The 22419-nt window shown below is 34.2% G+C and overlaps 1 protein-coding gene across 2 annotated transcripts in view; it reads left to right on the forward strand.

Annotated features, from left to right (window-relative positions):
* HCN1 (hyperpolarization activated cyclic nucleotide gated potassium channel 1) overlaps positions 1-22419 on the forward strand; it is a 396554-nt gene that overhangs the window by 217961 nt on the left and 156174 nt on the right. The window lies entirely within an intron of this gene.

Below are 22419 nucleotides of genomic sequence, written 5' to 3' on the forward strand. Positions count from 1 at the left end.
GCTTAGAATATCTCCTTTTTTTCAACTTGATTTTGGCATTTACTGTGCTTGAGACATGCAATTCTAGGTGGTGTTAAAACTTGCAGAGACATGTATATCAGTATAAATGCAATGAGATATGATGTACATGATCTTTTTGCTAGGGAAGACAAGGAAACATTCATGGAAAAGGTAAAGCCTTTATTTACTTTTAATTTTTATTTATTTTAAAATTTGGGTATAGCTGACACATAATGTTACATTAGTTTCGGGTGTACAGTTTACTCCGAAAGATATTTACATATTTAAAAATCTGTGAAGTATAAATTTGATTTAATTAAGTATATTCATAGTCACATTTATTTTTAAGAACATGGGTTTTAAAAAGAGAACATGTGTTTTGATCTATCTTGTACAATACTTACAAAGAAATTGGAAGTAAATAATGGATGATAAATTTTATGAGCCTCTCACAAAATTTTAACCTTGGCATAAATCAAGTGCCCTCTTTCTTCCCAAAATGTTCCGTGTTAATTTCTGGGCTTATTATTGTAGAAGTGATATGGATGTTTTAATAACATTTATTTTTTCTTCTAATAACAATAGCTCAGGTTTTGTATTTGAAGAAAAGAGGAGTTTACGTTACATGTTAAGAGGTCCAGTCTTTTTTCTTTACTTGCTTCTGGCCGACTTGTTTTGCTCCCTGCTTCCTACTCTCTGGACTTACTTTCTTCCCTACTTCCTACTCTCCCAATCCCTGCCTTTTTTATCCCTTTAACTCCTTTCTTTGAGACTTAATATTTAATATTAATATTAAATACTTAATAACTTAATATTGAGACTTAATATTCACCTGGATCTCTCCTTCGTTTCATTCATATCTGTTTAAATATCTGCCTCACTGAAGCTAGTGTGTGACCACTCTGTCTAATACAGTACCAAACTGGCTAATATTTTATCTGAAAAGAATTTAATAGCACACACACTTATTTGTTATTTCTATTTCTCTGTGTCCTCTACACAAACTGTTCCATTAAGTCCATTGACTTAAGTTCCATTAAGTCAAAGAATTTGTCTGTTTTGTTCTTTACTTTATGGTAGTGCCTAGAAGAGTGCCTGGCATTGTAGTTTGTTGTAATCTAACCACCTATATTGAAAGTTCATTTAAGAAATACTGTATTTGTGTTTCCCTACCTAAAAAACAAAGCAAGGTGCAGGTTACTCTTTGAGTCTATGAAGTCTTCTTAATTATAGATCTTTTTTATTTATCACTGAAAGAAAAAAAATGTGAAGACATTATTAAAATATTTTGGCGGGGGTGGGAGGAAGAAAATGCCACAGCTCTATAGTCTAGCTATTAACTGAGTGTGTAGTATAAAAACACTAACACTACTGTCAAAAGATGATTCATCGCTGACACTAACTGCTATTTAAGTTCGCAAATAATTGTTGTTTTAAATTACCCTGAGGTATCTTTCAGAAAAATAGGTATTATCTTTATTAAAAGAGTAAAGGGACTATTTTGGGGTATCCATAAAATGCATATAGTTGTGTAATTATAATATATGGGAATATACTTCTTAATATATCTAGTGCTAAGCACATTTACTGAAGAAAATTTTATATCTTGATCATTTTTTAAGTGTGTCTACATGGGTTTGCTTTATCTGTTGGTACTTAATCTAATGTAGTCAAATTTTATTATATCTTAATGTTATACAAAATACCTTTCTTGAATTTGCAAGTTTTTTTCTTGCATCTTTTCTGAGGGGCAGGTTTACTTATGAAATTCACTTTTACTTTCTTTCACATTAATTTAACATTATTTTCATGTTTAAATTTAATGTCAAGGGTAGGAAACAGTTAAGTCTATGTTCAACTGTAAAGACCTGAAATATATTTTGGATATTAGTGATATGAAGGAGATAACCATAAAAAAGACAATTTTTGTGTCAGTAGAGGATCGCCATGGTATCCTTTGACCTTGAAGATATTATTTTCTATCTTAAAGCCATTGAATTCTGGAAAACCTTCCATTACAGCAAAACAAAGCAAAGTGTATTTACATAATAAGGTAGTTATAAAGAAGTAAAATCCAATGTAAAAAAAAAAAGCACCCTCCATGTATCTATCTTGCTTACTATATATGAGCCCTGGTGCTTTGAAATATGCTCTTATTTGGTCCTCATAGCAACAGAATGAGGTAAAAACTCTTATCCCCCATTTTGCAGTTCAGAAATCTGAAATTTTTAGAGGATAGTTTAATTGTTCAATAGCACACAGGTTAGTAGATGAATGGAACCAAGATTAGAATGCCTATGGCTGCCTGGGTGGCTCAGTGGGTTAAGCCTCTGCCTTCAGCTCAGGTCATGATCTCAGGGTCCTGGGACTGAGCCCCACATCGGGCTCTCTGTTCGGCGGGGAGCCTGCTTCCCCCTCTCTCTGTGCCTGCCTCTCTGCCTATTTGTGAGCTCTCTTTCTCTGTCAAATAAATAAATAAAATCTTTAAAAAAAAATTAGAATGCCTAGCTATATGACTTCTTAATTTCTGTTCTAAACCTTAGAATATCTTGTGTTCTGTAGATTATAAAAATTAGTTAAGAAAAGTAATGACAAGAAATGAAACCTGTTATCACAGCACTCCAGTTGCCGTAGCAAGTCACTCGAAAATCAGCATTTGAGCTCTAACACTAAAAAGCAGCAAGACGGATATGAGATGTAGATGTAGAAAAGCAAAATCAAATTCAGAAGGCAACAAGTGAGAAGCCAGGTCAGGGTGGATGCAGGACATTGTATCGATCATTCTTAGGTATGTGCTTGACAATTCTATGACGTTTGACATTGATACTAAATAATTTATGGTAAAGATTAGGGTGTTAGATGAATTCCTTATTCCTTCTTTTTCATATTTCGCATTCATAAATGATTTATATCCTTAAGTGTTATTTTTAAATCCTCCTTACCATATTTTCATTTATATGTATACATATATCTTTTTATATGTATTTTTAATATTTTTGAAACACATTTGCATTTATATCTATATCCTTATCTACATATCACTAGCTAATTATCATATATGTCCTATAACAGGAAATCCAGAGTAATGCTATGACTATACTATATCCGTCACTGGTGATTTGTTCAATATATTTATTCTTATCTTAACTGTTTCTAATCTGCCGTTTCTTCCGTAGAAATAGCTTCAGTTCCTCTGCCTTCGGCCTCAGCGAATTCCTGTGCAGTCTTTATAAATTCCTCATTGGGAAGAATTCTTTAAATGCTATTTTTTAAGAGTTAATCACTAGCACATGGTAGGCTACTTGAATTGATGAGGTGAGAGATACTGATTTGACAAATCCGACTTAAACAAGGATTAGTCGTGCTCCTCATTTATAATATAACCTTTTGTGTTGAATATTTCATTCAAGAAATATTTGAATTAAAGAATTCTGTCTGAATAAAAATCTTGGATTGGTCAGATAATTAAAGTCTAATAAAATTAGTTCTGAAAATCTTGTCATTCTCATATTTTGTGGCTGTGTTTCTAGACATAGCACACTAAAACTGTAATAGTTCGTTATTGAAGTGATTAGCAGAGGCGGTTTTGGTTTAAGTCATAAAATCATGAAATATTCATTTTAAAAGTCTAAGAAAATAAAAATTATGATACATTTGAACATAGTATTAATTTTGACATAATTTAAGGAATGACTTTGCAGAAGGATTTGCAGCTAACTAGTGTATTCCTATAGTAGTTTGTCTCTAGTTTTTTTTTAAGATTTTATTTATTTTTTTGATAGAGAGAGAGAGTACAAGCAGGTGGAGCCACAGGTTTTGGAGAAGCAGACTCCCATGGAGCAGAGAGCCTGAGGTAGGATGTTGAGCTACCCAGGCACCCTGTAGTAGTGTTTCTCTAATGGAAGTCTGAAGATTGACTCTAAGGGAGGCACAGATTTTCTCCTAGCAATCTTATATATGTATAAATATGTGTTGGTGATAGTTTGAAAGGTTTCAAGGTAAACACATTATGCATCTACAATCATCTGAATGACCTAAATATGAAGTCTGGATTTGCTTTTACAGTTGAAGTACATTGTGCCATATAAAATAATTCTCACTTAATAGGCTCAATAATTAATGACCAATTTATATCAAATGAAGGCTAAGTGACATTATATTAAATGCTATACAGAATTTTCACCATAGACTTGTATTTGCTTCAGTAATATAATAATCAAAATAATTTGAGCCAACTCAAGTGCCATTTATTATAATGTTTCATTTTGTTGTGATTTGAAGGACTGTATACATTACTTCATCTTGAGAGATGCCTTCTAGAAGGCAGGCAATATGTTTTATCAGTATTTACATTTCCCACAATTCCTATGCCAACCTTGCATATGTTGCTAAAAAAATACTGTGTTTATACTAAATAGGTAATCATCAAAATTATTTAAAAATTATGTGTAAAGGGGTTATTCTGTTATGCATTTTAAATGTTCCTCCTTGGATAGTTTTTGCTTTAATAATTTGTACATCAGGGCGCCTGGGTGGTTCAGTGGGTTAAGCCTCTGCCTTCGGCTCAGGTCATGATCTCAGGGTCCTGGGATCGAGTCCCACATCGGGCTCTCTGCTGGGCAGGGAGCCTGCTTCCTACCCTCTCTCTCTGCCTGCCTCTCTGCCTACTTGTGATCTCTGTCTGTCAAATAAATAAATAAAATCTTTAAATAATAATAATAATAATAATTTGTACATCAAATCATTTCTTCAAAGATATGTGATCGCTTGGCCAACTCATGAGCAATATAAGAAAACTCAAAATTCATGAAGTTTATATGAACCATACTAAGAATATCAGAAAATAAGATATCTAAATGACTGAAAGGATCTAATTAATATTTATGTGGAGAAAACAAGAGATCTGATTGGAAAATCTAGATTACTATAAAATTTCATTTTCATTTGAAACAGTGTATATCAAATTATTAGTGTGTTACTAATAACCAAATGGTCACACACTCCACATTCTCCAGAACCCTTCCTCTTGGATGGGGTCCTCTGATGGTTATGATCAATGGACTCTGAGTGGCAGTTTCAAATTTCACTTACAGGTCTAAGCATTGAAAAGCTTTTTTATTTTTTTGCAATCCTCCAGGTCTTTTTTTTTGCCTCTTCAGAGGCATCCTTTTAATTTGTAGCCCACAGCATAACATAGCTTATCCTGACTCATTTAGACAATAGGAAAGGGATGGGGAAATCTGGCAGAATTGAATTTAGAGACACATTTCAGAATTGTCTTCACCATTAAAACTTTTGTGATTTTAGGCAAATCACTCAATTTTCCATAGTTCAACTGTGGAATGAATGTATATTACTTATTCTTTCATTTAAGAAATTTGTTGAGTGCTTGTTTTGTGCTAGGCATTATCGTAAGCAATGAACGTACACTAGAGAATGAGATAAAGTTTCTGCCTTCATAGTGCTTACATTCAAACAAGCTTTCATTTGTACCATTTTATTCTAGGTACTAAAAACTATATAGAGATTTAAAATTTTGATTTTTTTAATCTAAGGGAATAGAAAATTATGTGCAAAAGCCCTTAACATGAATTTGAATTAAGGCCTTTGAAATGTATGTACTGCCCAAACTTATAAACAAGAGGAAGAGTGCTGCTAGATCCTGCCCTCTTTCTTGCCTTTATTTCTTGCCTATATTTCTTGGAAATATAGCCATTCTTACAAAACTCTTTGTCTTCCTGATTTAGCCTCCCAGAGAGCACTATTTTTTTTTCTAACTCACACACTGGTGTGCTAGTGGCAGTATTGCGTGAATGGAAATAAAGTCTATGAGGAGTATAAACTAAAGGTGGAGAGAGACAAAATAGGGGGACAATTATTTTAACTAATATCAGCTGGCTTTGGATCTGGAGCCTTCAACAAAGAGTGGAGATTGAGACATGTTAGTCATGTCTAGCTCAAAAACTGTAATGATCAAAATAAATGTGTGCTGGAAGGGGGGGCTTGGGTAGAAAGAGTTGTTTATTAATATCTCCTATTTGAAGCCAATTATTCTGGGGGGAAAAAGATATATATTGTTTATATGCATGTCCCCATATACAAGAGGAACACTGAAACCTATAATGATTAATTATTATCTATTGACAGCCTAGCAAATATATAAAGACAAAATTAAAATAACTTCACTTTTTGTTTTACAAGCCCAATTAGCTAGTTAAGTAATGATTGATTGAAACAATATAACCAAGATAATATAATTAAGAATTAAAAATACATCTCTCCTCTCTTGAGGCAATGTATTTTAGATTTGAAATTCTGTAAATTAGAAGTTGTATTATTATATTACTGACTTTTTAAAAATAGAGAATATATTACTTTAACATAATTTTCTAAAATTCCTAACAAATGTAACTAATTTGCTGACAAGTCACCATGTAGCTTTACAGGAAAAAAAATGCATTCATAACTCTTATAAATTATAATAACAAAGTAGGTCAGCGGCCTGCTGAGTGTTGTGATTCCCCTTTGCCATCCTGTTTCTGCCCATTAGGAAGGCCAGCCTGGTGACTGCTCTTTTTTGGATAGAAAGTCAACCTAATCACAAAGTGTAACAGTTCACATACTATATTGTTCGTTCTCAGACATGTATTCTTCTATGGGAATGAACATACGGAAATAAATCCTAATCTGGTATTTTGTTTTCAAATGACATGTGATTTCAGAAAAACTTCAAAATGAATGATAATTCCATAATAGAGAGGATAAAGGATACTACTCTTAATTGTCTATGGCTATGTTAAGTTGCTCTATCAGTAAGATAGATCAGTAAGACCAGTCCTTAATTTGCAAACATGTTTTCTTTTTTCTTATATAGACTCTCTCTTAAATTTAAAGCAATGAATGGTTAAAAGAAGCACCATTCACTCAGTTACCTTATCTAACAAGAGACACCTATTAAAATTGGGGGAAAGATAGAAAATACCTTGCAGTCCAATATTTTCTCCAAATGTGAATGTTATAAAAACTTTTGTGAATGTATTACAAAAGTACATGTATCACATTATTTGATCTATTCTGAATGAAATGAAAACATATTCATTCCCATTTTACAGATGAAAAATCTAACTCAGAATTATTACCTGGTTTACATAAAGTCAGAGGCAGATAGTGTAGGATCTGGTAATAAAATCCCTATTTCCCTTTGAGTCTGTGCCAAACTTACTATAGATTCTACTTCATGGATCCCTAAGAACTTCAGCCATTATCAGTTTTCAGTTCTTGTTAACCAACTATATATTGTTTGAGTCACTAGAGGAACTTGGAATATATATAGAAATACTTGAAAAACTCATTGCATTTTATATGTATCTGTTGGTTAAGTTTTCTTCTTTTACTACTGCCATAAATCCAAAAGAATCTGGTAATGAAATTGTATCTTCCCACTATTCTAAAATTTCTCACTTACTTAGATTTCACATGAGATATATTGTTTTAAATTGATGGAGGTTGGAATAAAATGGTGACATTGTTTTCAACCTGGGAATCAGTGGAATAGCTGATTAATTATTTCTCCTGTATTAGTTCACATACAGATATATGGACATGAGGCAATTCATATTCATATGAATGTCCCCTCTTTCCAGAGAGACCAAGATTATATCTCTCTCTTTTACAAAAAATAGAGACTTGCATAGACCTGAACTATATAGGTTATATAACCTACATTCAGATAATATTCTGGACAAGTTATATAGTCACTTCCGAGAGTGGAGGGCTTTCTACAGTTTTTTTTCTTTTCTTTTTTTTTTTTTTTTGTCCCATTCCATCTTTTTTTTTTCCTCCTCCCACTACCACTGACCTAAATATGCTACCCCAGAATATGTTGCAGAATCAGAGGTGACATGAGAAAGCCATGTGATAAGTGACGGATGTAAAAAAAGAATAGCAAGAACATTTTCTAAATCTTAGCATGAACATTTTTTCACAGTCCCGTTATATACCCCATCATTTTTGAGAAGTATTTTGTTGTTTTTAAAGATGTAATATATTCTGGGAATGAGTAATTCTATGAAAAAAAATGAACTTGGCTTGTGAATCTTTATTTCAGTTGTTTTACATATATTCTTACAACATGCCAACGAATGTAGGCAAGTTATCAGATAAGATCTTAAAAATATGTACTAGAATCATTGGCTGGCCTTCTCAATGCTTTGAGGATATAGCGATGGGTCCAAAGTGACCAACATTTAAATACTCTTCTGATATTGCCAGCCAAGTGCCTCAGAAACATGGTTCCACAGAAACAAGATTTAGCCCCTGATTCTGTTGTACAACTTGCTATCTCATACCCCATGCATAGAGATATGAGTACCTCCATCTGTGGACTGTAAACATTTATTCTAATTGTATAAGCTTAATAGTGATGAAAAATTAGGAGACCTTAAGAATTTGCCATCTTATATTTATAAGTCATAAAAAGATATACAGTAACAAATCATAATATATTCTCTACATCCCATTAACATTTTCTAGGGCATATCACAAATTTAACAAAAATTTTTCTATAACTATATTCTTAAGATAGAAATAAATATGAATTAAAATGTCTACTTATAATGTCCAGCAAAGTAATTGATGTGTATATACAGAGTCTTTACCATTGTGATCAATGTGATAATCTAAGATCCTGATTCCTGCAAGTTAGGAAAGGACTTCCAGTAGAAAAATCTTTAATTCCAATTGTATTAAAATGAAGGCATAATTCAGTTAGACCCATCTCAATTTGCCACAAACTATGGTTTTATCCTTTAGATAACTTTTTAAATTTTTTAATTATTTTTTAATTTTTTTATTAACATATAATGTATTATTGGCCCCAGGGGTAAAGGTGTGTGAATAGCCAGGTTTACACACTTCACAGCACTCAACCATAGCACATATCCTCCCCAATGTCCATAACCCCACCACCCTCTCTTTAGGGTGAATACCCAGTAGTGCAATTGCTGGGTCATAGGGTAGCTCTATTTTCAACTTATTGAGGAACCTCCATGCTGTTTTCCAGAGTGGGGTTTCACCAGCTTGCATTCCCACCAACAGTGTAGGAGGGTTCCCCTTTCTCTGCATCCTGCCAGCATCTGTCTTTTCCTGACTTGTTAATTTTAGCCATTCCGACTGATGTGAGGTGTTATCTCATTGTGATTTTGATTTGTATTTTCCTGATGCCGAGTGATGTGGAACATTTTTTCATGTATCTGTTGGCCATCTGGATGTCTTCTTTGCAGAAATGTCTGTTCATGTCCTCTGCCCATTTCTTGATTGGATTATTTGTTCTTTGGGTGTTGAGTTTGCTAAGCTAGATAACTTTTTTTAATTATTGCATTTGTTCTAAAGTCAGCCACTGATTCATATTTTTAATAATTTAATTAGTTACAGAAGATTATAAGATGATTGAGAAAAATACCATTTCACATGGTACCCATTACTACTCCTTACTTTTTCCCAACTAAAATTAAAACATTAATGTTCCATTAAGTGATTGCTACATCCTCTCTAGCACTTTTGTAATTCTGCTTTCAACTTGGTTATCAATCCTTAAGGAAAAAGAAAAAAAAAGTTTGATGCACTAAATATTAAGCAAATCAACTTGAAGTTTGTAATAATCTACATTTATGGAAGCCATTCTTCTCAGGGTACCTTTCCATTTCAGTCATCAGTGTTATTATTTATCTATAATTTATCATTTTTTAAAAGATTTTATTTATTTATTTGACAGAGGGAGATAACACAAGTAGGCAGAGAGGCAGGCGGGGGGTGGGGAGCAGGCTCCCTGCTGAGCAGAGAGCCCGATGTGGGACTCGATCCCAGAACCCTGAGATCATGACCTGAGCTGAAGGCAAAGGCTTAACCCTGGGCCATCCAGGCACCCCACTAAGTAATATTTTTATTAAGATCTTTTATTAATCATCTAGTAAGTAAGCAGTATGTTTATGTATGTATTTCTGCCAAATTTTTTTTCATAATAACCTATTATAACCTCTGTAACAGTTATAACTTCTATTATGTTTCTAATATTTAGTATATGTAATCAGGTATTCTTAGTTGGTTCTTCATGCATTTTTTTTGTGACATCCATTCACAACCATGCTCAGAAAATTGTCTTTATTTGGTCATGAAGAATGAATTAGTTACAGTGTCAATTTTACGATGGTTCTTTACCTTTTAAAGGTAATTTTACATACAACAACCAACATTATGAACATATTATGAAGGAGACATTCAAAACATCTACTCAAGGTCAAGTAGAATGTTAGTGACAGAAATGGATCTAGTACAGCAGTCATACTGTCTCTTCTTTCTCATTAATGCAAGAATGAAGACTTGTTGAAAACTTTGAAGAAATTGTATGTCCAGGTGATTCTGTAAAATAGAAATCCCCTTCTCTTTTATTGTTTTTATAAGATAGAGTTTGCCAAAACCTTTCTTAATGAAAGATTTGAGTTGGATAACCATAGTAAAATGTATAGCTTTGGATTTTCAATATTCTGAGGCATAGATGGGCAGAATGACATAAATTCTAAAGTAAATCATAAAACTTTGTGGACTAAAATTTATGGTAGCATTATGGCTTTTTGAAAGAACTTGGCCTAATTTGAGGAGACTGTGTGTCAACTAAATGCACATCTATTAGAAGCCTAGCACGTTGCAGGAGATAAAATAAGTAGTATAAAGAAAACATTAATAAAGTGATATTATAGACGCGCATACTAAAAGATGCTAAACTAATTAAATGTGGGAGGATTCATGGCACATCACAGCACTGGGAAAACATTATCTGTGATGGAGATTGAATACTTACATTCCCTAAATCTGAATACTGACAAAATCTTGACTTGTCTAATTCACAAAATTATTTCCTGAAGTATATAGAAGAAATAACAAAAGTGAATATGAGCCAAATTGAATTTGTTTGTTAGGGTTAAAGGTTAAAAATCTGAACAGAGGCATGCAAGTAATCTTCAACTAAACATGAGTAACAGTATTGTAAAGTGTTACGCATGGTCAAGCTCTGGAACCAGATTGCTTAGATCACATCTTCCTCTCACACTTAATAGCTCTGTGACCTTGGATAAGTGACTTAACCTATTTGTGCCTTAGTTTCTTCATCTGTATTGTAGAGATAATTCTAAAAAGTTTTGAAGTAAGTGAAGAGCTTATACATGTCAAATACATAGAACAGTTCTTATTAGATTTCTGAACTTAGGACACACAAACTATTATTGATTTTTCTTGTCTACAAATTTGTACATAATTCTCCCTTTTAAAAGTTCATTTGCTCTAGCTTGAGATAGAAGCAGATATACCATATACTTAGAAATATTAAAAGGCTTGGAAAGAAAAAGTTTATGATACATAAGCCAGGCTGAAGAAATCAAAAGAATTTGTATATAACTTAATTTTCCTACTTCCTACAGATTCTAGATAAATAGTTTGAATCCATTAGAGTAGCTCTATATAACATTGGGAATGAAAGAATCATTAATGGCATTTAGTAATAGTTGGAACAAAGAACAGGGAGGGAATAACCCCTTCACTTGGGGTACATGGCCTGATAAGAAATGATAGATTGTGAGTAAGTATTTTCAGTCTTACTTAATAATATCTTCTGTGAAGGTTGGAATATTTTAAACTGACTAGATTGGAATAAACTCTAGGGAAATTGAACTCAAAGTCAATACTTTCATACTCTAAATGAGCTCTGTTCCCTGGCCCCTGCTCGTTGCACCTAAAATGGTAATATCTTGAAGAAGATATGGTAGACTGGTTGATTAGAGAGGGTGTTTAATAAACCAAGAGAATGGTGGAAGACTGGTTGTCAATGCTATATGTAAATAATGTTTGAATTTATAATGAGAAACTGAAGAAAGATGCTTCAGATTGCAACCTGATTTCTTTGATGTCAATTCCAAGTAAGCCTCTGCACCAAGTTAGAAAAGAAATTATTTGTGAGCATTAAGAAAAGGTATTGTTCTTGTCAGAACAACCTCTGGTTTAATGAAAGCAAGTCATAACAGATCATCCTGTTTTATCTTTTCTTCTTCTTTTATATGGAAGATACCATGTGGGTGCGTTGGTGGCTCAGTTGGTTAAGCAGCTGTCTTCAGCTCAGGTCATGATCCCAGGATCCTGGGGTTGAGCCCTACGTGGGACTCTGTGCTGAGCAGGGAGTCTGGTTCTCCCTCTCCCTCTCTCTCTGTCTCTTACCCCTAATCATGTGTGCACTCTCTTTCTCTCAAATAAATAAATATAAAATCTTTATATAGAATATATCATGGGAGAAAAAAGACTTATTGAAAATTTGTTGAAAGCCTTGCTAAGTACATATACCAGTCCACTGTTTCCTTTTTGAGAGGAATATTCAATTGTACATGTACTTCATATAAGGCTTTCTGCAAGGTTCTGAATGATGTTTTATTATGAAACATTTAAACTAACAGAAAGTAGAGTTGAGTGGATTAATAACTGATTGCTTTCTGCTCCCACATCCCAAAATGCACATTAATTGATATCAACATAGAAGATGTTCAGTGAATGGCTTTAGAATATGATGTTTTTCAACATTTTAGTATTATCTGAGGTCTTTTCAGCATATTGATAATTACCTGACAGAAGCCTTCAAAGATGTGGCTGACACAAAGCGAAAAAGAAATTATTAATATGTTGGATTATAGATCCATATTCAAGATCTTACTAGATAGGAGGATAAATTGAGTCTAATAGAGGGAATTTTTAAGACAAAGTCTTACGATAAGATGAGGAGAAGAAAAAAGAAAAAGGACAAGTACAAGAATCAAACATGACTAAAAAAGGATGTAAAAAATATATTGCATTTTGGGGACTGTTGTTTCAATATTTCAATAATTAAGATTCTGCCCGTGTTCATGAAACAGAAAATTCTAACAGTGTTTTATAAGAAAAAAAAATTCAATTGTGGGCATCAAATTCTAAGATCTTTTAATTCTATAGGCAATTTTCTTTCTGACCAGAAGATATCTAATTATCTCTTTGAAATGTAAGTGCTCACTGGTTATCTACTTTTATTCCTGAAATGGTCTTTTTAAAACTAATTTAGATCCATTTATAAATTCATTTGGATGGAAGATAAATTAAGGACATTGTGACACATCAATAATTAGCTTTATTTTTCAATAACTATCTTTCTCAACTCACTTGGCTATTTAACAGAGTCCTTAGGTGTTAAGAAAGCATTAAGCACACCTACATAATTTAAAAACCTACCAAGAGTGTAACAGGAAAGGAATTATGCCAAATTGATTAAAAAATATTTTTATTATTTTTCAATTATGTAAACAAGAAACAGAGGCTCTTTGCTTTTCAAAGTGTTTTCCTTTATAATACATCTCTTACTGTGTAGCTGAATTTAGTTCAGAAATTTGTATCACTCGTTATGACAGATCACTAATAAACACCCCTTGATTGAGAAACTCAGAAGTAATGTGGCTGTCCTTCCACTGACTATGAACGTCTTGTTTTATAAATATTTATTGTTTTTCTTTATTAGTAGTAAGAAGAAAATATTTTAAATTATAACAAAAATACCCTTCTAGATTAGTCATTTACCAGTTTCCATTTGGATCGCAGAGAAAAAGATTGACTTATTATTTAACTTGCAGAAAGAGAGAAGTTGTATATTTCACAAATAACTTCACCAAAAATAATGGCATCCCTAATATAATTGTGATGCACCTACTGTTTTTTTCATTGCAGCCAAATTACAGAAAATCAAAACTATAGCTTCAAAAAAAATGTGAATCTTTTTATTTAAAGATAAAAGAGATAATAAAATGGGCCTCGTGGGCGGTTCCATTCATTAAGCAGCCAACTCTTGATTTCTGCTCAGGGTCATGAGATCATGCCCTTCATAGAACCCCATGATCAGCAGGGAGTCGGCTTGAGGGTCTCTCTCTCTCTCCCTCTCCTTCTGCCCCTCCGCCTGCTCATACTCTTTCTAGCACTCTTTCTTTCTCTAAAATAAATAAATCTTATAAAAAGAGAGAGATATTAGATCATAAGTTTAACTCATTCTCTCTCTCTATAAATCTTTCATTTGTGAAATTATATTTCATTAGACAATCCAGAGCAAACCTTGGAGGAAAGTGTTAAATCTAAATGAAATAAACAACCAGTCAACCAAATGCCTGTAACACATCTCATTAACATTTATAAAACATAGCTATTCAAAGCCTTCGAATAGCTCATTTTTTTCCTACTTATTTCCCAATAATTCAGTGCAGAAGAATTCAATGTCAAGAGAAATGGGAAAGGTATCCAAAATCTATTCTCAAAAATAATTCTTGAGTATGGATTAATGGGGGTTCAGATCTATCCAGTGCCCTAGTCTATGCCTCTTTGTAGCTTACTGCAGTTGAAAATACAACAGTAGTCCCTAAAAATCTCAATTATTAAATAGTAACTTAATATAGTTCATAATATTCCATTTCACATGACAGGAAAAAAAACATGTTGCCAACTTTTGAAAATAGTTCCCAATTACTTAAAAGGGTTAACTAAGTCAGCAAGAGCAATGAGGAAATTTTGTTCTCTAAAAAAAAACTGTTTAATGTATAAATTTTGCTGTATATAAAAAAATTCTTTAATAAACATATGAGAACCTGAGGCTATCAGGTTAAACTAGCTTTGGAAAAGTAAATAAATAAGAAAATGCCATCGACTCCATTAAAGAGCATTACCCAAACATTGTCTGACCTGACCAAACTGACTTCAAAATGGATAGAAAACTTACATGCCTACAAGAGCCAATCTAGTGATATCGATGTGTGAATTTGACCAAGTGTGAGACAAAGAACAGCCTCTTGCTTCTGGTGAACTAGATTGGACTTATTCTATCTAAGGGACACAGCCGCATCTCAATTTGAGCTGGTAATTCTTATGTGGAAATGTATGCCAGATGATGCCCAGAGTTGTCAAGGAAAGCTAGATATTCAGATTTTAAGAGAAAAATGCCATAATTTTGTAGATGTAGAAACATAATATTTAATTATATATTTATATATCATTTTACTTAATGATTATTTTTTGAAAAATGGTATGTGCTCCAAAGGGGAGAAGGAAAAACCACCAGCAAGCCTGATTTCAAGCCAACAGACCATCAGTTTGCAAGTTCTCAAATTATCAAGCAATTCATATGGTGGAATATATGCTTTGCCACTATATACATTAGTCTCTTCCTTCAGACTCAGACCCTAGCAGAATTCTTCCTTTCTCTTCCAGTTACAAAAGGGGAGAAGTCAGTTACCATTAACGTCACATGGGAAACATGGGAGAGAGGGAATTTGTTCACATTAGTGGTTCATCATGTACTTATCAGACTGGTACCATTAATTTTGACTTTTTCTCATGAATCTAATGGTTTAATCAATTGTTTCAGTAATATGATAAATTATCAGCCAGCTATGACCGAAAGAAATGGGCTAGATAAAATTCATAAATATAAGAAAAAGATAAGACAGATGAGGTATTAAATATGATCCATGAGAATTTTTGTCATTACAAAGAAAAAAAATAATGCATTTGCAGTTATGATGTTACTGAAAACAGCCAAAATTCAGGCAGAATCCATTGAGAAGGGTTTTCTCAGAATGAATATTCCCTTCTCCTCTTCACTTCCCGTGTTGCCTATTGTTGAGAAGTACCTGATGTGCGATTGTTAATTAATAAATCCAGATCTAGAACTTCACGGCAGTTCTAGCCGTAGTAGATAGTCACATGATTCCAGGGACCTGGAATTCAAGCTTTTGATTCTAAGTATTCCAGATAAAGAAGAGCTTAATTTTTAGGTATATGGCATCACCCTTTATGTCAGTGATAAAAGAAAAAGATATATCCAGCATCTTAAATTTATCACAAGAGAAATCGTCTTTATTTTTAAGTATGTAAAAGACTGTTTTAAGGCAGTTTTAAGCAATGTAAAACTCAGGCTGGACTGAAAAAGAATTGGGAAAGTATTGTATATGCAATTAGGTATAATACTTCCTCCCTAATATGGACGGATCAATTTGCACCCACTTATTTGAATGAGATTAGGATGCTTTATTAGCATTAATCTATCGCCTATTTATCTATCCCATCTATCTGTTTGTTTATTTTTATACCCAGTGATCTAGTGGGAAAATACTGATAATGAAACAAAGTACTGCCCTCATGATGGTCTATTTTTCCCCAGAAAACAGAAAATAAACAAAATAAAGCACTTTGAAAGATAATGCCAAGTACTTCAAATCGTATTAAGAAATTGAAAGCAGGAGAAGAGAACACAGTGACCTGTGTTAAGCAGATCTATTTAGGATGGAACAGTTCTTAGATGCATCTCTGAAAAGATGACATTCAGGCAGAGAACTCAAGGAAATGAAAGAATGAGTTACACAAATATCTGGGAGGCCAGTAGTCCAAGAGGAAAGGACAGTGCATGCAAAGCTGATTGGTACGGCTGGAGGAGAGAGAGAGAGGAGGACAAAAATGGCGTGGGAAAGATATCAGGGGCCATTCAAATCACAGAGTCTTGCAGGTAATGGGGATATTTGGGCATTTATTCTTTCCAAAATGGAGGGCTACAGGAGAACCAGTTGCCTGTGCTATGACAACCCCACCAGGGCAGAGCACAGAGGCGGGGATCCTATAGTCCCACTTCACAGAAACACCTACAACACCAGGTGCAGGGATGTGAGCACACGTCTAAGTTAGTTGACAAGCAAGTGGTTTGGGGCAAGCATGGGAGTCCAGAGTAGCCCAGAGGTGGACTGTGTATAATGGAAGCTCAAGGCAGCGGACAGAGCAATGCGCAGCTGCAAGCGGGTTTGGTCTGGCGGTGGGGCAGCTGTCCTCTGCCACCTGGGGAGATCAAGGAGTCAAAAATAGGCCAGACAGACTCGAAAACATACGAGACATATTCGCTAACATTGTGGGTGGCAGAGGGGCCCTAACTTTATCCGGTCTTAAAGGTGGGAGAATGGCTAAAAAATTAATTTAGATATAAATATTAAGCAGACTTCCTGGGACTCTAAAGTAAGAGAATTTAGTTAGATTCATTCTTTCTTTATGTCCCTCAGTCAACAAATATTTATGGATTGTCTTCTCTGTGCCAAGCACTGTTGTACCTACTATTATCCTGTTCCTGGGAGTTCTACATTTTATCTGAACTTGTTACTATAAAAGAAATAATTGAGGGTAAGCTTGATTTCCTCAAGTATCATGTTCAGTGAAGAGAAACCAAAACCAATATTTAATTTCTGGCAGATTCGGAAATCTGGCAGATTTAGTGATACTTGAGCTCTGTGATTTATGTCCCTGCCTTAACTATTTGAAAGATTATCAGCATATATCTCAAATTGATGCTGATTCTTTGTCAATATATAGAATGACATCAAATACTAATGTTTGATTTTTCTTTTTACCTTTCCTTTAATCTCTCTCTCTTTTTTAAAAGATTTTATTCATTTATTTGACAGAGAGACAGAGAGATCACCAGTAGGCAAAGAGTCAGGCAGAGAGAGAGGGGGAAGCAGAGCAGAGAGAGGGGGAAGCAGAGCAGAGAGCCCCATGCGGGGCTAGATCCTAGGATCCTGTGACCACGACCTGAGCTGAAGGCAGAGGCCTAACCCACTGAGCCACCCAGGTGTCCCTCCTTTAATCTCTTTTAATATCACTACTTGCAGGAACTCTTCATGAAACGTACTTTTTGTACTTGCCTTTCTATCAAATGAAATCATGAGGAATACATTTAAAAATGGTGCTACAATGAATAATATCTTGTTGGTTAACTGGCTGTTATCTTTTAACCCTGGAGAGAATCTCCCATGTCTCTGTGAGCTATTTTACGTTTATAGTGGTGTGGAGGACCTAGAGTAACTTCATGGAAACAAAACAAAACTTTTTAAATACCGGGGGCAGGGGGGATTTGAATTTGACTCATTTCCGTCTAGGAAAGCAAAAGATAACATCTTTAAAAGATTTCCCATTTTAACTTACCATCAGTTTTTTCCTTTTGTAGAAGAAAACATTTATTAGAAAATATTAAATCACTCTATGTATTTAATTTGATGACTGATCTATCATTTGGCCTGTGACATTTCCCTGATGATGTGTTTTTCTTATCTAAAACTTGATTATCAGTTTATCAGTTGAAAGCTATCTTCCAGTTCTGCTGAAGAGTTAACAAACTTTTTGATAAAAGATGTTCATGGAACCTGAGGAGTATTTAGAACATTACAGAATTCTTTCATGCAATTGCTGTCATATTAGACATTTAATAGCTGTGCATAATTATTTTCAGTGGTTGCTATGAAGAGAGACATGATTTAAATGCATGTTCTTCCTGTAGATGGGGCTGGAAGAAATATACTAGACACTGTTGTATGCCAAATTAAAGGGAGTATGCCTCTTTCTACTTAGTCCTTTACTTAGTAATAGCGCTTACTATCTGTAAGGAACTCTCATGCGCACATCGGCTCATTTAATCTTCACTAACTCTAAAATGCTAATCCCAATTTTAGAGTTGGGGGAATAGAACTACGAGTTGCTAATGTCGCCACTGCCTATGACAGAACTGAGACTGAACTCAGGTTTGTCTAAATCCAAGCCTCCAAAGCTCTTCAGTGACTTGACCACTGTGTCTCAACATCTGGGACTTTATTATCTACTGTCCTAGCTCAGGCTGCCATAGAACATTACCACAGATTGGGTGGCTTAAACAACAGATATTTATTTCTCACAGTTCTGAAACGTAGGGAGTCCAAGACCAAGGTGTCAGTCAATTTGGTTGCTGGTGAGGGCTCTCTCCCTGGCTTGCAGAAGGTGATTTTCTCACTGTGTCATCACTTGGTGGAGAGCAGGCACTCTGGTGTCTTCTTACCAGACTTCTCATGACTAATCCCATCATGAGGATTCCACCCTCGTGACCTTGTCTAAACCTAATTGCCCCCTAAAGGCTCCATCTCCTTTAGAGATGGATATAATCACTTTGGAAGTTGGGGCTTCAGTATATGAATTATCCAGGGGGCAAGGCGAAACAACGCAGCCCATTGCATCTCACTTAACTCTTCCTTCCAGTTTAACCCCAGCCTGGCACATCTTCTAGGTGATCAAAATTGGATGTATCACCATGTTACTTGTTCATCTGGTGTAGTAGCCCGGCAGCTGCTGATAATCTTGCCTCCTGGTATGAGATCCTATGTGATCTCCTCTCGCATTATACCAGGATTTTTCTGTTACCAATAAAATATGGTAGCAGTTCACCTTCTATATTGGGTTCTCCCTCCCCTCCTCCCCACTCCCCATCTTTGTGGGATCACTTGGGTCAGGGGAGGCAGGGAGCCAGTTGCCATAGAGTTGCCCTGCGGAAAGACACTTAGGTCTCCCGTCAAGAGACAGTGGAGTAGCTGAAAGGGGGAGCCTCCTTCTCTTCAACTGATGAATCCCTGACTTACTTCCACCCACTCATAAAAGAGTCTGAGCCCTAGGCACCCAGCTAAGCTACTCCCTGATTCTCAGTATTATATGAGATAATAAATACTTATTACTTTAAGCTGCTAAGTTTTGGGGTGATTTGTTACACATCAATAGATAACTGTGCACCTGACATTACCTTTTATTTTTTTTTAATCAACCCATCCAGAGAAGATTTTAAGCCATTTTTCTTCTCTACTGAGAGCATACCTCAACTAGAAATTGTTACTCAGTTTGATATACTCAAGTATCAAAGTTGTATTCTGGGTTAAAAACTTAATGTGACACATTTGTCACATACATACCATTATTATGAATGGAGGACATTAGGAAAATATATTCTTTGAAATAATAAAATGCCTTTATTCAAACACTATTTATTTAGAATTTTTGTTATTTGGTAGGAACCAGAATGAAATTTGCCTTTTCATTATCTTTAAATAAAGTATTTTTAAGCAAATTAAGGTTTCCTTCCCACCAAGTCCTTCAAAGACCTGATCAATGCTGCTGGGAGCCTAATGTGACACCCCCATGTGTTAGATGTTCTTTAGAACTATTATGGGTATAATATTCCAAAATTACTTAGTACAAACCAGTTAATAAAACCTATTCTGTTACTTGCCATGGCAAATGGAAGTTGAATAAAGTGCTTTTCTCTTGGAACTCTTGCTAATACATAATTATTTCTTTTTTACTAGCTTATGAATAAATGATTATTATTTCATTATTATTATGCTGTAATTGGTGACCTCTGTACGTAGGCCTATATCAAAATTCAGTGGCTTAATTCAGCTTCCCAAGAAATAAATGTAGCAGTAACACAGGTGTGGTAAAATGTAAAACTTTCTCTCTGTCTTGAGCAACAGATGTTTGAGCTAAGAAGAACATCTGTAGCATCTCAAGTAGTCTATTGGGTTTAGGTAATGAATTCATCACTGGCTTTGTGTGCTGGACTTAGTGACAGCTGATTGGACAAACCCTAAGACTCTGACTAATCTACTGCCAACATGAAGTAAAACTGTGGGAATGAGCAGATCTGTGCCATAAGGAGCCTTCTCCACTGACATTCACGGAAGCCATACAGCATATTGCATACCAGCGCTATCTATACAGTCTTATAGTCATGTCTTTATATATGTATGTTAAATATTTGTAAATATAGAGAAAACTGAAGCTTAAAATCTTTTTTGCAAGCATTCATGGAATAATTCAGGAAATCCAGATATAATGTACAAATGATAGGATCTTCAGTATAACTGATTTTCCTAGCTAGCAAGAGCTATATTTTGGGTTCTGGGGTGTCTAGGGAACAGATCTCAAATCTGAAATACACACTGTTTTGAAAACATATTAATATATCATTTGCTGCAGATTGTTTTTCTTTAAACGTGAAGAAGAGAAAACAACTCTCTTATTAATTTTGTGTTTGGTGAATTTATTTCTAAAATCTTTTTTTTTTTTTTTGGCATATCTATTTGAATTGACTCTTCTTTAAAGAATATTAAAAGAAAATGTCATTGGGAATTTTGATTATTAGATTCCAGGTTACCAAAGTCTCATGTAATACCTTTTATTATCTTCACAGGTTTTAAATTCATACCCCATCTCCAAAAGTCATTATGAATTACTAATTTATTCTTTTATGTCTACCAGAGCTGTGTAGGTTTTTTAAAAAATTTATTCCTTATCATTAATAAGATCCTTTTCTAGAATACAAATACAATATTATCTTATTGATAGATATTTCTAGTTGTCTTTGTTGAAACGTATTTCCCAAAAAGCCCTTTTTTATATATCATTTTACACAAAAAAATTACTACACATTGGGATGACTGTTTTTTAGAGAAAATTAGAAAAGAGGGAAAAAAAGACCCGACTTTAAAAAATTTTTAAAGTTAAATATATCCATTATTTACTAATTTTGTTCCATAGGAGATAATCAGAAGATATGAGGAATCTGAGAGGCAAGGTGGAGGGTTCGTGGGGGGAAGGGAAGGAAAAATGAAACAAGATGGGACTGGGGAGAGAGAAAAACCATGAGACTCAATCTCAGGAAACAAACTGAGGGTTGCTGGGGTTTGGGGAGAGGAGGGATAGAGTGGCTGCGTTATGGACATTGGGGAGGGTATGTGCTATGGTGAGTGTTATGAATTGTGTAAGACTGATGATTCACAGACCTGTACCCCTGAAACAAATAACACATTATATGTTAATTTTTAAAAAAGGGATAATCAGAAGAGTAAAAATACCTTAATAATATTGAAGCTTTGGTCATTGACTCCATATCTGGTTTGATCTTTCCAAACTAATGAATTTTCCTTTTTAATACATAAATCAAAAATTATATGCATATATAATGCATATACAAAATATATATACAAAAATTATAACTATATGCTTTATACATGTTTAATGTTAATTATATCTCAAACTAGCTAGATATTTTCTTTTTGCCAAAAATAGAATTAATGTTACCCTTATTGTAATAAATTACATATTTTTAATTAGCTTTGACTGGGCTCTCTTGCATTAGTCTTAAAGATAATATAGCAGGTGCCATTTAAAAAGAAATAACAATTTATGATTACAGTAGTCTTTAATAACCTGTTGCTCTTTTTGAAAATTACCATATTTTTTTAGAACATAGATGTGATACATTTTGAAAATAGAATCTCATTTTGATGATTTTGTATTTTTCTTTTCAAAGTTTCAAAACACCCAATGATGCCCACTCCTTTGGGTTGTTATAAGATTTATAAACACTGTCTATAAAATGCTTAGCACAGGGGGGCCTGGGTGGCTCAGTCAGTTAAATATTTGACTCTTGATTTCTGCTCTGGTCATGATCTCAGGTGTTAGGATCAAACCTTGCGTCTGTCT

This window comes from Mustela nivalis, assembly GCF_964662115.1.
Source record: "Mustela nivalis genome assembly, chromosome: 3".
In the NCBI taxonomy this organism is placed as follows: domain Eukaryota; kingdom Metazoa; phylum Chordata; class Mammalia; order Carnivora; family Mustelidae; genus Mustela; species Mustela nivalis.